Source organism: Equus quagga, chromosome 2 (assembly GCF_021613505.1).
Source record: "Equus quagga isolate Etosha38 chromosome 2, UCLA_HA_Equagga_1.0, whole genome shotgun sequence".
In the NCBI taxonomy this organism is placed as follows: domain Eukaryota; kingdom Metazoa; phylum Chordata; class Mammalia; order Perissodactyla; family Equidae; genus Equus; species Equus quagga.
The window spans coordinates 135,897,262-135,917,107 of NC_060268.1; the positions used below are offsets into that span (position 1 = coordinate 135,897,262).

Sequence of the window (19,846 nt, forward strand, 5' to 3'; positions counted from 1 at the left end):
TTGTGAGAAAACTTGAGTGTGGTCAGGGTCCACAGGTTTTTTGAACTCCCATCTCACACAGACTCCATGATGCTGGCAAGATGAGAAAACTGAGGCTCAGGAAGGTTAGGCAGTTTAATCTGGACTTCAGAAACCTACGCTTTGCAAGGCGTCTTTGTATAGGTCAGAACCAGAGGTGGTCAGTGTAAAAAGGGAATTGTCATCCTGGGGGATGGATGGCTCTAGCCGCCTTTGAGAAGCTAGTAGGAGGTATGGTGCCCTTCTCAGAAATATGTATACACACAGGAACACAAAAAGTGCATATCTCTTTAGGAGGTTCCCACACCCGGCGAGCCCCTGGTACCTATGGACCGTCCCCAGTCTGCTGCAGTGACTCTGCGGGGATGCAGCACACATCCTTCTCAGCGTCCTTGCCCACTACCTGTCAGCCAAAGATAGGAGTGTATTGTTAGTGCAGTCCACCTGGGGGACAGACTGAATGTCCTTAGATGCCGCCTCCCTCCTTCAGCACCCTGTGTGCACTGCGGGGCCGCCCCCCTTTTCCGTGGAGCTGTCACAAAGAACAGCACTTGGCATCCTCACTCCTCACTGCCCAGGAGCACCGACTCCACAAAGTTCTGGTGCCCGTTTCTCTGGGATCACTGCCAGCTGGGTATACAGCTCCGGCCAGGAGGGCGCCCGGCGGCCCCCGGAGCCTGGGAGACCAGGGGCGACTCGTACTCCTTTCTCCACTCCGGCTCCCCACAAGTGCGCACGGTTCTTGGCTGGCCCGCGCGAACACGCGGTGGGCAGCCGGGGCGCAGCGGCGCCGGGGGCCGCGCGCGTGTGCGCACTGAGAGGGCGCCTGGCCGACGGTGTCCACCTCTCCAGCGGCCCTGGTGGCTCCGGGCCGGCCTGAGACCACGGCCCGGGCCGCGTCCTCCCTCTGCCTGGCCGGCCTGCCCTAGCCCGGCCCGAAGGAGCCGCGAGAGCAGAAGCAGCGCCCCTACCGCCCGCTTTTCCGCCTCCATCTCCTCCTCCTCCTTCCCCCAGCCAACCGCGCAGTCACAACCGGTTCAGACTGGCCAGGGTGCCCCGCAAAGAAGAGAGAGGGGGGGGAAAACGCAGGGAGTAAGTTCCAGGGGAGAAGGAGGAGAAAGAGAAGGTGGAGCTCAGAGGAGGGGGCCGGCTCCCTCCCTCCAGGTGGCCGCCGCCGCCGCCGCCGCGGGGCTCGGCGGGGGCGGAGGGCGGCGGCTCCCGGGGCCGCGCGCGTACCGGGACCAATTGCCCAACACTCCGGCAGGAGCCGGGCCGGGCCCGGGCCCCGGGATAAATAGCCGCCCGGCAGGGAGCGGCAGGGGAAAGCGGCGGCCGCGGTCCTCGCCGCACCACCCGCCCGGCCTGCCTGGGCCACCGCGCCCTGTGCTGCGCCCCGGCGCCCCCGCCGAGGCCCGTACCCAGGTAAAGGGCTGGAGCTCGCGGGGAGGGTCCCGAGGGTCGGCGGCTGCCCGCATTATCTAGCCGCCTGGAGGCGGGAAGTGACTCCTCCGACTCTGAGCGGTAGGGGGAGGCAGCGGCGACGCTGTCACCGGCGGCCGAGCAGCTTGGAACCGGCTTCTTGTTTGGGATGTGTGAAAGTGTCCTGGCGCCCGCTCCTTCATACCCTCTTTTTGATGGAGTGCTTCTCCGCGGTGGGAGAGTTTTCCCAGGAATCTGAGGGCGGCATTTTGCACGGAGTTGGAAGAGAGAAAGAAAGGGGGAGAGAGAGAGAAAGAGGGAGGGAGGAAGAGAAAGGGGGACCGAGCCCTCGGTTTGGGTTCGGGGTGGAGATCTGCCCAGGGACTCCCCAGACTGCTTTTGGGGCTGCTGGTGGCAGAGCGATGAGTGGAGGGAATGGAACCCAAGTGGGCCTCTGTTTCCCAGAGGGCAGCGAGGCCTACAAGTGCTCTGGTTGGGAGCTGGTGCACGCAGGTGCCCCCGGGAGGGTCGGGCTTGTGGTGCCCGAGGTGCTCCTGGGCTAGGAGGAAAGCAGCGCCCTGGGCTGGTGGATTCTGCACCGCGCGCCGGTTCAGCACCACCGGGTCAGCTCCGGCGAGCGCAGGAGCACAGCCTCCGCCACCGCCGCGGAGGCACCGGCATCTCGGCCGCCGGGACGCCGAGCGGGGACTTGGGAAAACTTGGTGCTTAATGCTCCATCTGTGGCTCGCTCTAGGTAACCTGCTCTGGCTTCAGCAGCGTTCAGGTACTTTGGAGAGACCATTTAAAAACTTAGTAATCAAAAACAAGTCAGTGCTTCTTGGAATACCAGGTCTAATCCAGCACAGGTCAATCCATCTGGGAGGATTAGGCAAGATTTACCTTAAATATAATACTTATATAGTAAGTTATTTAATATAACAATTTTTTAAACAATTTCCTGGGTCACGGTTAGTTTGGGTGTATTTTAAAAAAATATTCAATTACTTGGATGATAGTTCAGATTGCAGGTGGATCCCTCCACCTCCCCCCGTAGGACTTTTCAGTTGTTCCATCAGATTCTGTTCGTTTGGTATGTCCTAACAGTTTCTTGATTTGGGGTGGCTTCAGCTCTGAGAAATTGTTCTGGCTGGTTCAGGCAGAGCACTGAGGCAGGGAGAGAAGATTCTGAATGAAAGCTGCAAATGCAAATAACAGGGTTAGTACCCGTATCATTGCCAGAAATAAATTTGTTTTCTTTTTAAGGCCCTGGGAAGTGGAAATTACATGATAAAATAGTTTGTCTGCAATTTTCCAATAACATACTTTTAGCACCACTGGCTGCCTAAGAACATCCTTCTCTGTTTCTTCCCTTTTGTGTGTGGGTGAGTGGAGTCACAAGGACTCTTCATATCTATAGAATGAATGTAAGGAGGGACTAAAGATGTGGAGAGGTAGATCAGGACCCTGGGCAATCTTTTCCCACTTCTGACTTTGACTCTGAAAAGATAGTGATGGTGTGCATTGGTTGGTGTCTAAATCTGTATCAGGGCAGATCATGGTGCTTTGGTGGTGGATCTGGTCATGAAACTAGAGCTAGAGGATGACAATTAGACAGATTTGGTTGGATTTTCAAGCTTTACTTCTTCACCCCAATTCTTTGAACCCCTACTTTTTGTAGTGTTTTTCTCCAGTGACATATCTCTTGAACTTAATTCATAGAATGCAATTGCGTCTAGAAGGCCAGTGTGAAGGTGCAAAAGAAATGATGTTTTGCTTGTATAACTACAGCTTTCCAAGAAAGTATCACTGAGTGACTAATTTTGATTAAAGAGTGCAAGAATGCATATATTTTGATCTAGTTGGCCTTTTCTTTGAGAGGTTCTTTGTAGACACCAAAGTATCTCCTGTAGATAAGGAGATTGAATGATAACTTAAAGTTGAGTTCGAGGAAAGATGGTCCCCACCTTCAAAGAGTTTAATCTGGTGGGAAAGATAGGCATGTTTACAAAGATCTACAACACAAGATAGTATAAATGGAGTCATGACAGGAACATCAGTGGTGTGCTATTGAGTGGCCGAGAAAAGGACAGGTTCGTTCAAGGTTAAGAACTTGTGGTGGCTGTAGCATTTCAGCTGGGACTTGAAGAAGGAAGATTTCCTCGATGGAAAGGAGGCCTGCTCAAACTAGGAAATAGCACAGAGGTAAGGAAGTCTGGTATGTTCAAAGGAAGCAGAGCAATTTGGAGTTTGGAAGTTAAGATAACTTAAGATCATCCCAGCCTGGAGCCTGGAATTTAAGATAGATAAGTTTGGGAGATAAGACGCAGCTGGAGTATGGAGAGCATGACAAGCTATGCTAAGAAATAAGATGTGATTGAACAGTATTATGTTTATATCAACAACGTTAGCATCTTTAACTGAAGTTTATGCCTTGAAGTTCAATTTTGTGAGCTTCCCCCTAAAATAAATAAATGAATAAAATCTTAATGGTATTTACTTCTTATCAATGTTACTGTAAAAGAGTAATGTGTTCCAAAGAGTCTTCAATGCTTCATTTAAATCCAGCAGTTTTTTCCTCCAAAATCTGCAATCTTGTGGTATAACAACTCTTAGTTTGACTAAAACTTTGGATAGGAAAACACCTCCACTTTCCTGGGCCAATATGCAGAGTAAAGCCACTTTCTATTTTCTGTTTCAATTGTCAATAACAATAATAATTATTATTAATGTTTGCTAACGTGATATGTTAAGTGAGCCACATACCTTTTTTTTTGTTTTTTTTGAGGAAGATTAGCCCTCAGCTAACTACTGCCAGTCCTCCTCTTTTTGCTGAGGAAGCCTGGCTCTGAGCTAACATCCGTGCCCATCTTCCTCTACTTTATATGTGGGATGCCTACCACAGCATGGCTGCCAAACGGTGCCATGTCCACACCCAGGATCGGAACCAGTGAACCCCGGGCCGCCGAGAAGTGGAACGTGCAAACTTAACTGCTGCTCCACAGGGCCGGCCCCATCCACATACCTTATTTTATCTAGGGAGCCATAATTTTTATCTCAGACTAAGAATTTTAATCGGGTCGCTCAGCTAAGTAAATGATGGGACCAAGAAGTCTGTCTCGAGAGACTATCCTTTGAACAATTGTGCTATCACATAACAAGGGCATAATGCGTGATAACTATTATTAATAGTAGTTACAAATTGGGCCCGCTACCTGTAGGAATGTTTCTCTATTTTTTTCTTTGCATCCTCATTCTCATCACTTTTATTTTATTTTACTTTGTTTTTTAGATTGAGATATAATTGACATATAACATTGTATTACTTTTAGGTGTACAACATAATGATTTGGTATATGTATATATGGTGAAATGATTACCACAATACGTTTAGTTAACATTCCCTCACCACATGTAGTTACAATTTTTGGTGATAAAAACTTTTAAGATCTACTCTCTTAGCAATTTTCAAATATACAATACAGTACGTTAACTATAGTTATCATGCTGTACATTACCCATTGTTCTGATTAATTGTACTTTACAGATTCAATGATGGGACATATTACAATGCTGTAACACATCTTCAAACTGTTATATCATCTTGTACTTTTATGACCCACTCAAAAGAAGCCCTTAAGCTCTTTGAGAAGAGATGGGATGTGGGATGAGAAAAACATTAGTAAATGTGACAGCATTGAACACAAAGACCAGACCTGCCAGATTCTCTTAAAGACTGTCAGTTTCAAGTATTCTTCTCATTATTCCCAATAAACCCTCAAATGCACCAGATCTTTTCGTATTTCAGAATCCCATCTATGTTGTTATGTGTCTTGATTTTTCTATTCTGAAAGTGATATAGCAAATATACTAGTTTGTACATGACATACTAATGTGTGTATTCAGACAAAAAACTGGATTCTACATAATCATGTACAAATTATGCAAAACATATACTAAGCAAAAGGACACACCAATGTAGATAGCATCATCGTAGATTTTTTCACCAGAACTAGTACTTGGGCCAAGCTTTGTGGGCTATGGGTTGTGTGGGATAGAGATAAACTGAAACAAGAGCCTGGCAGTCTAGGGAGCATGATAAGAGTGTGGGATACAGGAAGATGATCATATCAACTTGTATCTAAGTGTCAGGCCCTCATTTTGCCTACATTTAACTATTAAATCTCTAGATCTTTTCATGTTTTCTCAGACTCTGAATGGTTTACAAATTCTGTTTTCTCTTCTGAGCCTGGGAGCAGGACTTGGAAATAGGCTGGCTGTTCGCTGGATTGGTCAGTAAGGAGTCTTGATTCTGGTCTCCCTAAACCTCAGTTTTCTCATACAGATGAAGAAACTGAGGAGTTGATAAAATTGCTGGTGGCAAGTTTACAAGATTCACCCAGGGGGAACAGGCATCATAAATGACCAGAGCAGACTAGGGTTGGAGGGTGGGGAGAGCACAGGTGAAACTCTAAAAGCAAGTCAACCTTTGTCCTGTGTCAGGGAGACACTAGGGAGTGGAAGGAACTGGAGTGAACGTGCCCATGCACTGATGGCCAGAGTTACTCAGTTCCAGCCAATTGTTAGATAAGAAGGAGGGCCCACTGTTGCCAGATCTTCTGATTTTTCAATACAATATGGAAATTCAGATTTTTATGTGAACTCTTCCAGTTTTAAAACATTGACAATTCACTCAAAATTTCTGAAAGTAAAATAAAAATTGGGTGGGCCAGACAAAACACCTCTGGAGATCTAGAGATCAGATTTGGCCTGAGTGCTGCCAATTTGTTAGATCGTTTCCAAGGTTCCTTCTGGCTTCAACTTCTATGATCCTATACTCAATCCGTTTTATCTCTAACCCATATCTTCCCCTTTGCTAAAACATATTCTAGTACTCGCCATATCTAAAATATGAGAGCTTTGGAGGCGCTCTTTGGCAAGTGCTGGACTATGATAGACCTATAAGGCCTTTAAGGTCAAAAGATGTCCTGTTTCAGTGAACATGCTGTTGATATAATTCAGAGGCCTTAGCAGTTAAATACTTGTGTTAATTATCCCTTTCAGAGACAATTAGTGTGGTTTAATTCCAGGACCTAGAGTTGTTTCTCTAAACATTTTCCTTCCTGCTCTTCCTTCTCACCCCACTGTGAGGTAATAACCAGCTAGGAAATTGATCCTGGTTTCTACTTGGGCAAGGTGTATTTATAGACTTGACTTATGGTGCTCAGACGAAGAAATCTTCATCATCTTTACCCTGGCAAGATTTCACCATGTAGTCTGTCTGTCTTCTCAAACATAGAGCTCTTTGGGGATGTCCTTGAATTGCAGCTAGGTGAATAAGTTGAGTTAGGCTTTGATGAGCTGCGTTAATACAGCAGTTTAGTTTTTTTTTTTTTAAGTATATTTATATGGATCCAAAAGATAAAAATGAAAACGAAAGTAATGGATTTGCATATGAATCCAATTCCACATTATTTTGAATAACTCTGACTCCTAGGAGAACTATGCACTAAAATTCTTTAATATAAAATTTTTTTTTAAAGCTTGGATTCTTGAATTTGACTGGCTAGGATGTGTTCTTCATTTTATATCAATGAGCTATTTTACAAACAAGTGGACTGACTGTGTCTGAAGAGCTCAGAGTAGATATTAACAATGAGAAGGAAGCATCTGAGTAAATAAAACAAGATTGGCATGTTCAGAGAAAGCACATACCTTATTGTGACTGAGCTGACTGTGAGAAGACAAACAGAAGGCTCTGAGCTACCATTTGTCCTTGTCCTGGCTCTAGCGATGTCACATTTCCTTGTACTTCAGAGGGTACATTAACTGTGTTTGGATGTTTAACATTTAAAACAAAGTCTAAAAGAATCAGGTAATTATCTGATTATTCGAGAGATACCATCTGATGTTATATTGGTAAAAAATTTGGATTAAAAAATCAATTTCTGTATTTCTACCCGTGTATTTGGGTAGTCCTTCAGATTCGATGATGGAAGCAGGCTCTAAGTTTCATGGAGGTGGGGACCACATTGCCATCACTCCATAATACCTTCTAAATGCACTCGATTCATTTTGTTGAATGAAAGATATTTGATTAATCAATATACAGGAGATTTAGGTAAGAATGTTTTCTATGCATTCCTTCATTCACTTCATAAAGATTTATTGAGTTTTTATTATGTGCCAAGCACAATTCATAGTGCTGGGGATATGGGCGAGGCTTATGGGTTAGATACCTTAACAAATAATAACAATATATTATGATAAATGTGGTAATAGCAAGGCTGCCCAATCGGTGTGAGCCCTGTGAGGAGGAATGACTAACTGTTGGAGAGTCAGGATGGCATCAAGTAGCCCAAGACTTTGAGCTAAGTCGTGAAGGAAAAGCAGGAGTTTGTCAGGAGGCTGATTGGAGAAAGCATTACAGCCCTCTCTACCAGCTGGTGGGAACTGAGGGCTCAAAGGCATGGAGGAGGGAAAGAGTCTGGCTTAAGTGCTGAATTGTGACAGTGACCTGGGGAACACAGGTTTGTGCGACGTCCTAGAGAGGTGTGGGGTTGGGAGCCAGATTGTTGTAGATCTTTAGACAAAAACCGAAAGAATCAGATAACTAGCTGAGTGTTTAAAGATCTAAATATTAATAGCATGTGGACAAAACATGGATTTGGAAAACCAGTTTTTTCATTTTTATTTATAAGTGTTGAATAACATTGATTGATGGAGGGCTGTAAGCTCCATCAGAGCAGCAACAATCATCTTTGATTTTCTTGTGCATTTATGATAATAAATTAAAGAAAAAACTTGTTGTCTGCTAATGGGTAAACTGTGAGCAGTGAGGAACCACTGAAAGATTTGAAAGGTTGGAAGCAGAAGTTGAGATGATCAGAAGCATGGTTTGAAAAGATGGCTCTAGCGGCCGCCTGACAGATGCATTGCAGCAGGAAGAGACTGCAAGCAGAGGGATCCATCAGTAGGCGCTGTGACTGTCCAGGGATTTGCAGAGAAGATGGAGAGCAAGAGTCTGATTGCAGAGCTCTTTGTCTGCAGGACCGTGTTCCTGATTGACATGGGACGCTGGAGAGGAGGAACAGGGAGGGGATGAAAGGGGCTTTCTGCTTTTGGGCAAATGGAGGTATGGTGATGTTAGTTTTCCCCGTGAAATTCAGGAGGAAGAATTATGAATATGTTGAGTGTGAGGGGCCTGAGCACATGCAGATGAGCTCTTGACATAGAAAATGGTGAGAAATTGGTTAGAAATGTGGATCTGGAGTTCTGAAGAGAGGTCTGGCCTGAGAATGGAGACTTTGGACTCTGCCCTTGGCATATCTGTGATCATTTGATGAGGCTAGAGAGAGCCTGTGGGGAGTCATGTGGGAGTGGGCTCAGGAGAGTTAAGGAGGCAGCGGTTTGCAAAGAAGAAGAGAGAGGTAAACAGTATCAAGGCTGAGGGGGGTGCAGTGGCTCAGTGATGAGGAGGTAGGGGGCACCACAGGGAGAAGACTTTTCTTGTTTGGGTGCATGACAGCCAGAAAACACTGAGCTGGGGAATGATTAGGAGGTGAGAAAGTGGAGGCAGGGAGAGGACTTTTTCAGGTTCTTCTGAAAAAGCCTTTAGAAGATGCAACAATATCTATGAACTTTTACTGTATGCCAAGGACCATACCTAGTGCTTCATAGAGATTATTTCTATATTCCTCATAAAAATCCTGAGAGGAAGGAGTTCTTACTATTCCTATTTTATAAGATGAAGAAATAGAGAAGTTTGTTAACTTGCTTAAAGTCACATGGCTGATGGCAGAGCCTTAACTATGAACCCAGGAGAAATGACTCCAGGATCTGTGTTCTAGACCAGGGACTTTCAGTGTTTTGACTGTGACCCACAGTAAAATGTATTTTACAGCCTGGCCCTGTACACGTACTCAGGCACATATATAAAGACTGAAATAGCATTGAACTCAAAATAATGCTGAACCCTTACCATCATGCTGAGGGTGCTCTTATGTTTTCTATTCTCATTTATTTTATTCTGTTCTAAATTCCAGTTTTACAAAGTGCTGTGCACAGTCCACAATTGATTTCACAACCCATGAGGCAGAGTTTGAACAACACTGCTCTAGACACCACTTTGTGTTGCTTCCCAAACTGTAGCTTAATACTCTTTTCTATTAAACTCAACAAACATTTATTGAGTGCCTACTATATGCATAGATATGGAAAGAACATAAAGCATATAAGATGTGCCTTGATCCCAGGGAATTTTCAGTGTAGTGAAGAGAAAGGGAGAAAGACGAGTCAATGGCTAATTATAATGCCTGCCAGAGTGAAATAAGAAAAGAGAGGTGTAAGCAACATATCGTGGAAGCATACAGGAAAGAGTGATTAATGTCGGCTCTGAATATATGTTGATTTAACTAGTAGTGTTTAGTGTCTTTTGTGCTACGAGAATATTAAAAAGCTTTTATGAAATGAATAGAAATGTCTTTGGTAAAGACTTTGATGCATAAAGACTAAAGGGGTCTGGCCCGGTGGCGTAGTGGTTGGGTTCACACTCTCCACTTCGGTAGCCTGGGGTTTGTGGGTTCAGATCCCAAGTGCAGACCTACACCCTGCTCATCAATCCATGCTGTGGCAGCATCCCACGTACAAAATAGAGGAAGAGTGGCACAGGTGTTAGCTCAGGGACAATCTTCCTTAAGCAACAAGAGGAAGATTGGCAGTAGATGTTAGCTCAGTGCCAATCTTCCTCACCAAAGGAAAAAAAAAAAGAATAAAGGCTAAAGGAGATTTGGAGACCATAATATTCTGTGTATTATACTCAAAGGTCTGAAGTGGTCAGAGTATAATAAATATTATTTAGATATCAGTTTGTTCAGTATAAGCCCCTGAATGATGTCAACAAGTTGAGTCGTATTAAAAGTATCCATTAAAAAAAGTTTTAAAATCAAGGTGCATTCATTAAAAAAAAGTTTATAATCAACTTCCCAAAGTAAAAGAATGCAGCCATAGTGACCCTTTATGAACCCGCATGAAGTGATAACTCCTGGGTTAAACGGAGAGAGGCTTAAATAGAATGTAGTAAAAAGCCTGTGGACACTGGGGTAGACTGACGATTATTAATACCTACCTCATAGAGCTTTGTGTAGATTAAAAAGATAACATTTGAAAGTCCTTGGCACTGTGTCTGATACCTAGAAAGTGTTAATAGAAAATGGTAATTAAAAGTTATTCCATGATATAGTTAAGTAATAGTATATTTAATCCTTAGAAAAATTTAATTCCACTGTTTAGGGAATTCCTAAGAAAAGATGGTTTCACTATAGGGATTTAAGGACATTTGAAATATTTTTCCATAGCCATGATTCAAGTGGGTTAAAAAAATGATCAATTTAAATAACTAAAAGCCGTCAAGTCTTTCATTTTATGCTTGTACACGAGGACTTGCATTTATTTAAGATGGCCTGTAGTCCACTCCTTTTGCTCAATAACCACACAATGAAATCACCTGGAGCCCTTTAGCAACCTGGCCTCAACCACAGGGATCCTGTATTACTGGGTCCAGCATGGGCCCAGGCATTGGTCATATGTAAGCCCCCAAGGTGATTCTACTGTACAGCTGGATTTGAAACCCCCTGCAGGTCTTCATGTATGCTCTGATGATTGGAAACACGCTCATGTGGAGATACAACCTTAAAATGGGGTCTTTCATTTGCTTTTTTGATGCACACAGAGTTACCACCTTTTCTTGAGAACTAGTTTAGAAAGGAAGATCTTAGGAGTCTTTGGAATAAGGGTGGGGTCTCTTTGAACTGGGGAGAGAGTATGAAACTGGGGTCTGAAGAATGACAGACAGACTTGACTTCACGCAATGCTTCAGAGACAAAGGAGCCGATTTTGAAAAGTCGTGTGTAGCCCTTGTCAACTTTGATGATGAATTCTCACCTCCATTCTGCCAATGAGTACCCTAATAACTGCACAGCAGCCTCTGGGAAAGGGGTGCTTGTAGGCTCTGTAGTTTCCTGAGCTGAGAAGAAAAGGAAGGAAGGAAGGGAAAGGAAGAAAGAATGACGGAAAGGAAGCAAAGGCAAACCTTGTTTTGAGTTTGGTGCCTCTTTGCTTCATCTTCTCTTGGCTGTTGGTGACCTGAAGGCTCTTGGTGACCTAAGAGCATACCATTGTTGTCTTTGTGGTCTTTCCTCACTGAGACTTCCCTCTTCCCATTTGCTGACTTTTTCTTACTGTCAGGAAATTATTCGAGTTGTTGAAAATGCCAGTTCCAGCGCCTATCGTTTTTTTGGAGGTAGGAATTTGGTAATAATTGTGTGTGTGTGTGTGTGTGTGCGCACATGCGTGTGCGTGTGCTTTTGTGGCAGGAAAGGAGGAGAGTCGTGGATGTTCTGGCCAGCTGTATTTGTGGGGCTAATACTTTCAGATTTTGAGGGGATCTATGTCAAGATAAAAAAGCAAATTTTTATAACAATCCATTAGGTTTAAAAGGATAAAAAGTAATGATCACTTATGCTGAGATGACTGTGTGCCAGACGCTGGGCTATGGGCTTTATATAAACTAACTCAATCATCACGACAGTTTGATGAAGTAAGTACTATTCATTCCCCCACTTCATAGATGAGGGAAGTGAGGTGCAGAGATATTTAAGTAACTTGCGAAGATCACAACTCTTGGCTGGTATCAGAGCTGGGATGTGCACCAAGCCCATGCTCTTATTCCTTATGCTAAATTTTCTAGAATACATATCTTCACGTGTTTATAGATATAAATAACTGTGTGTGTGCTTGTATGAAACTGTAGCTATTGACATAGCAGAAAGGTAGAAATTCTACTAACTATTCTTTGGGACCATATCATGCCATTACCAAAAGATCCTAGCTTCCTCCCCAATACCTTCTCCAAATTGGGAGGTTGTTTTGCTAATTTGAACAAATTAAAGTTGACTCCATCCTCATGTTGACAGCTTTATTATAATTATCACCATCATCATCAACATTATCCTCATCATTAGAATCTCTGAGTTTTGCCTGCCAACCCTATGCCTGTTCTGTTGGAGACTGTAGCTGGTGGCTGGGGCATGTGGCTTGGACCCAGAGAGGTGGGGCGGCCATTTTGGCATTGGCTGCCTGGAGGTTCTTGCAGCTGCTCCTCCCCAGGTCTTTTCCTGGGCTGCTGTACAGCAGAAGGATGGCATTATGGGTGGTTGAGTGATTCTTTAGAGGCTGTGTGCCCAGGCTTGGCCATTTGGGACAATGGGAAAGAGACAGGAAAAGACTCTCCTCTCTTCTGGCTGGCAGTGGTGTGTGCTTGCTCTCTCTGGAGCCGCAAGGGTGAAACTGTGCTCATTCTCTAGCCGAACACCAGCCAACAAATTTTGGGGGTTTGCCATGTCAAACTGTGGGGGTTAATAGCATTGCCTCTACCAGTGGGGACAGAGCCAAATGTCACAGTGAGGAGGGAGCAGGCAACTCTCCATTCCTTTGTTCTCCTTTTTTGCTCCAGGGTGCTTAGAAAAATATCGTGCTCTCCTGAGAAGGTCCAATTATTCTGCTCTCTTGTAAAGTTCTGATCTTTAGAGAGAGATGCTTACTTTTCTATAACCTTCCAATTCACTTAGGTGAGTTAGCGCGTTAGAGTTATTTTTTTGAGTTGTTTGATAACACTTTTTCCTATTTTCATTAAAAAGAGTTTTGCTAATCTGCAGATAAATGGATGTAACCATCTTTTAAATTTCGTATCACAATGATTCCCTTCTGCATTTTCCCAAACATTTTATAGAGAATCAAGAAAATAACTTGTGCCATGGTCATCACTCCTATCAGAAGTTTTGCTTTTGTTGCTATTGGAATCCTAGATGTGCTGATCAATAGAGATTTTAGGGGGTAAATAAGCTTTGCTCTTGACAGTGTGGATGACAGGTACAGCTAAAAGAACCGCCAAGTGCTGGCTGTTGCACTGGGGTGGGTGGACTCAGGGCAGAAGAGTTTCCACTTGCTCCAGTCCCCTTCTTTACCCCTAACTGCCTCTATCGTCTTCCCTCCCTCACCTGTGTCCTTCCTCCACTGGGACAGAAGATGGCACAGTTGGTCAGGAGTTGTTCTTCTGTGCTATAGGGCAATGATTCTCAGCCCTGGCTGCACATTAGAATGACAGAAGGGTCAGGCTCACCCGGGGCTTGGCATCAGGGATGTTTAAAAGCTCCCCAGATGATTCCAGCGCAATAGGGGTCAAGAACCACTGAGGTTGGGCAGCGTTGTTCAGAGTGCATCTGTGGATGGCCTGGCTCAGAATCGCAGGTTGACTTTTTAAAAAGGCAAATTCTGAGATTCCTAACACACTAAAAATGCTTAGGCCTTGAACTTGAAACTTGAAAGGAAACCAAATCGTAGGAGTAAACATCACTTTTGAATTATTCCAAATCGCAATCTGCCAATCTCCAGATCTTGGTTTAAATATGCTAAGTATTAAGAAATAACTAAAGATTAAAAATTCTCGGAAGCCCTAAATTTATAAATGATTCAGTAACTGCTTGCTGAAGAACTGTGGTGTAACTAGTAACTATTCCTTAGAAAGTAACTATCAAATTAGCAGAAATCCCTTACTGTTATTAAAGTAATAGCTAACATTTGTTAACATTTTTACTGTGTGCTAGGCACTGAGCTTTGCACTTTAAATTCATTTTCATCTCATTTTACAGATGAGAAAACTGAGGCTCAGACATTAAGTAATTGGCTCAAAAACATAGCAAATAGCATAGTCTGGCTCGGAACCCAGAAAAGCATGTAAGAACAAAGCTCATGATTTTAATCATTACTCAGTTCCTGCCATTCTGGAACCAGACACTAGAAAAATTTTCCCTCTTCCTTTCTACCTCATCTTTACGGTAAAACTAAGAAGATTAAAGGGAAGCTATCAAGCAATTGAATATATTATTAACTCGCTCCCTATCATTTTCTTTACATCCTTCTTCTATATGTACATAAAGCAGCCAAAGATCACTGATGTTTACTTCAGAAACCCTGAATTTATGTTTGTTTTCAGTCGTTAGACACTTCTTTTATGACGTGTAGTCATTTCTGCTCGCGAGGAGAAGCTTTGCTCTCCTTTGCTCCTTTGGGGAGCCACACTACAATGGAATAAACAACACATAATCTCCTGATTTTATTGCCCTACTGTAGACCTGTTTAGGTTAAAAATCTGGGAGTGTCTGTGGGGAGGTGTGTGGGCATGAGTGGGGAGGACCGCTGGCCTCGGGGAGGGGCTGCACATCTACGAAAGGCCTCGTAAAGATATTGTTGATTTTAGCTCCAAATCAGGCTGTATATATGGTGATTGTAACCATGTGTGTGTTTATAGCTTTATTTTTGCTTTATAAATCAGCTTTATTGAGGTATAATTTACATACAATAAAATACAATAATTATAAGTGGACAATATGATGAATTTTGAAAAATTAATATAGTTGGGTTTACATTAATTTTTTTAATAACAGCTTTATTAAAATACAATTCACATACCCTATAATTCATCTATTTAAAGATTCTATTTTTCCTTTTCTCCCCAAAGCTCCCCCAGTACATAGTTGTGTATTTTTACTTGTGGGTCCTTCTAGTTGTAGCATGTGGGATGCCGCCTTAGCGTGGCCTAATGAGTGGTGCCATGTCCGTGCCCAGGATCTGAACCTGCGAAACCCTGGGCTGCCGAAGCAGAGCTCATGAACTTAACCACTCGGCCACAGGGCCGACCCCTCATTCATCTATTTAACGTGTACAATTTTATGGCTTTTAGTATATTCACAGACTTGTGCAACCATCACCACAATCAGTTCTAAAACATTTTCATCACCCCCAAAAGAAACCTCATACCCATCAGCAGTCACTTCCCATTTCCCCCCAAACATCCTGGCCCTAGGCGACCACTAATCTACTTTCCATCTCTAAAGATTTGCCTATTCTGGAAGTTTCATGTAAATGGAATCATAAAATATGTGGTCTTTTGTGATTGGCTGCTTTCACTTAGCATGGTGTTTTTAAGGTTCGTCCATGTTGTGGCCTGTCTCAGTGCTTCAGTCCTTTTTGTTGCTGAATAATATTCCAGTGTGTAGATATACCACATTTTATTTATCCATTCATCAGTTGATGGGCATTTGGGTGGTTTCCACTTTTTTGACTGATAGCATTAATTTTGACAGTGTAAATGTTTAACAGATATCTTGATTTTTACAGACTCATTTTGGCTTTTGTTTTCCTTCAACATTTAATATGCCAGGAGTCTGAGGTAACTTAGTCTTCTCTGACTTCTAAGACAATCTTATTAACACCACCACAATTGGATTCACAGTTATACTAAAGTTATGATTTCTTTATAGCTATTTCATATTGTAAAAAATTCTTATAGAATTATAAATAGAGAAATACATATAATGAGGATGACTCAGTATGATTTTACAGAAAGTTTTAATAGTTTATTTAGAAGGACAAGAGGGTGGGTTCTTTTTCTTTTCTTTTATAAAATGACATTGATATAAAACTAAATTTATTTTACTTCAGAAGAGAAATCTTAAACTGTGCTGATTATGAAATGTCATGGGAGAGGGACAAAACTGATCCAGCAACTATATCTTTTAAAGGACTAACTTTGGCATTAATGTGACAACGTTCGTTAATATATGAATCAACAAATAGAGTAGACTCACTTGAAAGTTTCTGTCTCTGACTCAGAGGAACTTATATTATTTTAAAGCTTTTTGGTTTATAATTTGTCAAAAATCCGTCTCACCTGTGTAGACATTTTTGCAACTGATGACTGCAAATGTTGCACTTTTTACCCCTTAAACATTGTAGAGTGAAACTACTTTAGAACTAGAAAAGTGAAAGTAGAAGTGGAATAATAGCTGTGGTAGGAGGCCAACTCAAGAATCAGAAACAGGCATTATTACTTGTACACCTTAACCGCCTCTCCTGTGCTTGTCTCCCATTAAACGACATTTAATTAATTAATGTTTGAAAGATGAGCTTCAGTGTGTATTAAAGTATATTTGTTTACCTATATTTCATTAGAGTTCCAAAAGAGTTGTTTGCTTATCTTCATTTTCATTAGCACACTCAAAGAATGATTTGTTTACCTACATTTTTATGACAATTCCCAAAGAGATTTTTCTCAATTCCCAGAATGCCTTTACCAACTGTGGTGCTGGCGAATAAATGACAGATGTTTGGGGGGAACAAAACTCGCAGCCGGCAAATAGCAATGTCAACACTAGAACCGCTCTGGCAGAACAGGTCTGCTCTTTAGTTCGTGAAACTTGTGACCTATATAGGAGTCAGAACTGAAACTAATTTCCAGTAGCTTTTGAAGGAATTTTATTTTAACAGCTTTGTTGAGATATAATTCACATATGATAAAATTCACCCGTTTAATATGTACGGTTCAGGTGGTTTTATCCGTGGAGTTGTGCAACTTGCACCACAGTCTACTTTTAAAACATTTAAAAATAATTTTAAACCGTTTTCGTTACCCCCAAAAGAAACCTTCTACCATTTAACAGTCATTCCCCATTCCTACCCCTCAAACTGTTTTCTGAAGTGGCTGCAGCCTTTTCATCCCCACCAGCAACATATGAGCGTTTCAGTTCTCTACATCTGGCTGTGGTTTATAGCCCTCCATAAAATAAGAGTGGCATAAATGGAAATGAAGGAAGGTCGTGAGGTCCAGTATGACTTAGACTTTTTTTTTTTGAGGCAGATTAGCCCTGAGCTAACCTCTGCCGCCAATCCTCCTCTTTTTGCTGAGGAACACTGGCCCTGAGCTAACATCCGTGCTCGTCTTCCTCTACTTTATGTGTGGGATACTTGCCCCAGCATGGCTTGACAAGCAGTGCATAGGTCCGCACCCAGGATCCAAACCGGTGAACTGCAGGCCGCCGAGGCAGAATGTACAAACTTAACTGCTGCACCACTGGGCCGGCCCTAGACTTTTCACTCACCTCATGGATGACTAAATCAAGACAAAGTCAACCTGGAATCAACCATTTTTTCCCAGGATGTAGTCACATGATCCTAGACTCTAAATAAAGTGCTTTAGCACCAGGTAATTTGGTAATGATTGAGACTCAAAGAAAAATTTGCTGTTTTAACCTCCTCCTGTAATTCAAGTGAAGAATATGTCTAGGAATCTTTTGTGAGATATTTGTAGATAACATTCAAAAAGAAGTTATTAGAGAATGATTATTGTGGTGGGGTAAAAAGGCAGGAGGGAACTGTCCACTGAAAATAAGATCAAACAATTGTGAATCACTTGGAATTTGGCAAAAAATAGTAGGTATGTTTACAGTTCAGGGACTGAAAGCTTCTGGATCAACATTAAATGTTCATAAATATCAAACATGCAATTCTGATGTCCTGCATTCGGCAGAATAGAGGTTTCCAGCCAGCACAGAGTTGAGAAAATAACAAAGAACTGGCATTATTTGAACAGAACAGAAGGCACTCTAAGCCACTGGAGCTTCAAAGCTTTACCGTGAGTGAAATGTGGACTTTCATCAACACTCCTTTTCGTTTTCTGAAGCAAGTGTCTTGGAACTTGCTGAACTCCCCTTTCCCTCTAACAAAACAAATTCTGGCTTTAGGAGATTTGTTATCCTTTATACTAATGATAATCTAATTTGGTTGAGCAATGATATCTTATTATGGTTAGTTTTATTTCAGCTCTCCTCTCCTGTCCAAGAGAGATTTATAGTATGTGGAATATATTTAAATTTTTTTTTTTAGAAAGATTAGTCCTGAGCTAACATCTGCTGCCAATCCTCCTCTTTTTGCTGAGGAAGACTGGCCCTGAGCTAACATCCGTGCCCATCTTCCTCTATTTTACATGTGGGATGCCCACCACAGCATGGCTTGATAAGCAGTGCATGGGTCCGTGCCTGGGACCCGAATTGGCAAAGCTGGGCCAGAAGCAGAGTGTGTGAACTTAACCACTGTGCCACTGGGCCAGCCCTGAGTATATTTAATTTTTAAGTTAAAGCTAAGAAATATACTTAAATTATAAGTTAATTTTATAATTTTAATTATTTTATTAAATTAAAATTAATTCTGTGATATCCCATCAGACCCTGTAATGTGACAAAACTGCCCCTAAATTACACTGCTTTTCAAATGGTCTCTCAAAATGGCTTCTAATTTTGAGTTTTGTAAGATGTCTCCTCATGCAGACTCTGAGTTTTTTGACACTCTGGTTAAAAGAGATTCCAGGGGCTGGCCCGGTGGCGCAGCCGTTAAGTGCCCACGTTCCACTTCTCAGCAGCTGGGGGTTCGCCCATTCGGATCCTGGGTTGGACATTGGCACCGTTTGGCACGCCATGCTGTGGTAGGCGTCCCACATATAAAGTAGAGGAAGATGGACACGATGTTAGCTCAGGGCCAGGCTTCCTCAGCAAAAAAGAGGAGGACTGGCAGTAGTTAGCTCAGGGCTAATCTTCCTCAAAAAAAAAAGCAAAACAAAACAAAAAAAAGAGATTCCAAATTCTCAAAGAATATACTGGAATATACTACAGTGTTTTTGTTTCCCAGAAGCATATTTTCATACAATTGTATGAATAAGAGCTCAAATCTTTGCATATACTCATGGAAGGCTAGTCCCAATAAAACAACACCTTCTGGTACTTACAGATCTTATTATCTTTTAGGCAAAAAATCCACCACTTAGATAATATAATGGATTATTAATGCCAGGATTTATTATGGAAATTGTGAAAAGAATCTTTTCTTGGGGTTATAAACACAGGCTTTTTGAGACACTTTCTTATTCTTAAATTTTAACTGAGAGTGCCATGTTTCTAATCTTGTTTTCCTCAGTGAGCCCTCTAAGACCTGCCCTCTTTACTGTCCACTGAACCTATCAGGCCTACCCTGATTCCACACCCATGTTTGTATTGTACCTGTTGCTGGAGTCACCCTTTCGTAAATCTCTCCATTGTTCTTTAGAACCAACCTACTTCATGAGGCCTTCCACTCCTGCTCTCTCCTTGATTGCCTTCATTTCCCTCCGATTCCTAAACGGTTAGTATCTATCCACCTCTTGGGTTCTCAATCATATGCTCTCTTGTGTACATATCTTACCTTCCTAACTGGATTATAAGCTTCTAGAGGGCAAGGGCCAGGCTTATATTTATTCTGACTTCCTTTGGTATCTAGTGCAATATAGTTTAAATTGTGATCAAAAAGACTTTTTGAATAAAGATCACTTTTATAATTCTGTGTTTCTGTAATTTTAGGGTAAGTGGGTTAGTATAAATTTCAGTTAATTTAGTTTTTATTTAAAAGAATACCAGAGAAGGGATTTTATCATATTGGATCAAAAGATATGAAGAAGAAAGGTTAATAAGATGATATATTCAGAAAAAAA

General features: G+C 42.3%; 1 protein-coding gene across 3 annotated transcripts in view; it reads left to right on the top strand.

Moving 5' to 3' along the window:
- The first annotated feature begins 1,159 nt into the window (after positions 1-1,159).
- Positions 1,160-19,846, top strand: part of SLC16A9 (solute carrier family 16 member 9) — a 57,669-nt gene continuing 38,982 nt past the window's right edge. For 2 of the 3 annotated variants that reach the window (XM_046654104.1, XM_046654106.1), the window contains exons 1-2: positions 1,160-1,440; positions 19,426-19,500. The gene's annotated coding sequence lies outside the window, so the exon portion shown is untranslated. The remainder of the gene's footprint in view (positions 1,441-19,425; positions 19,501-19,846) is intronic. The other variant, XM_046654105.1, reaches the window with a different exon arrangement.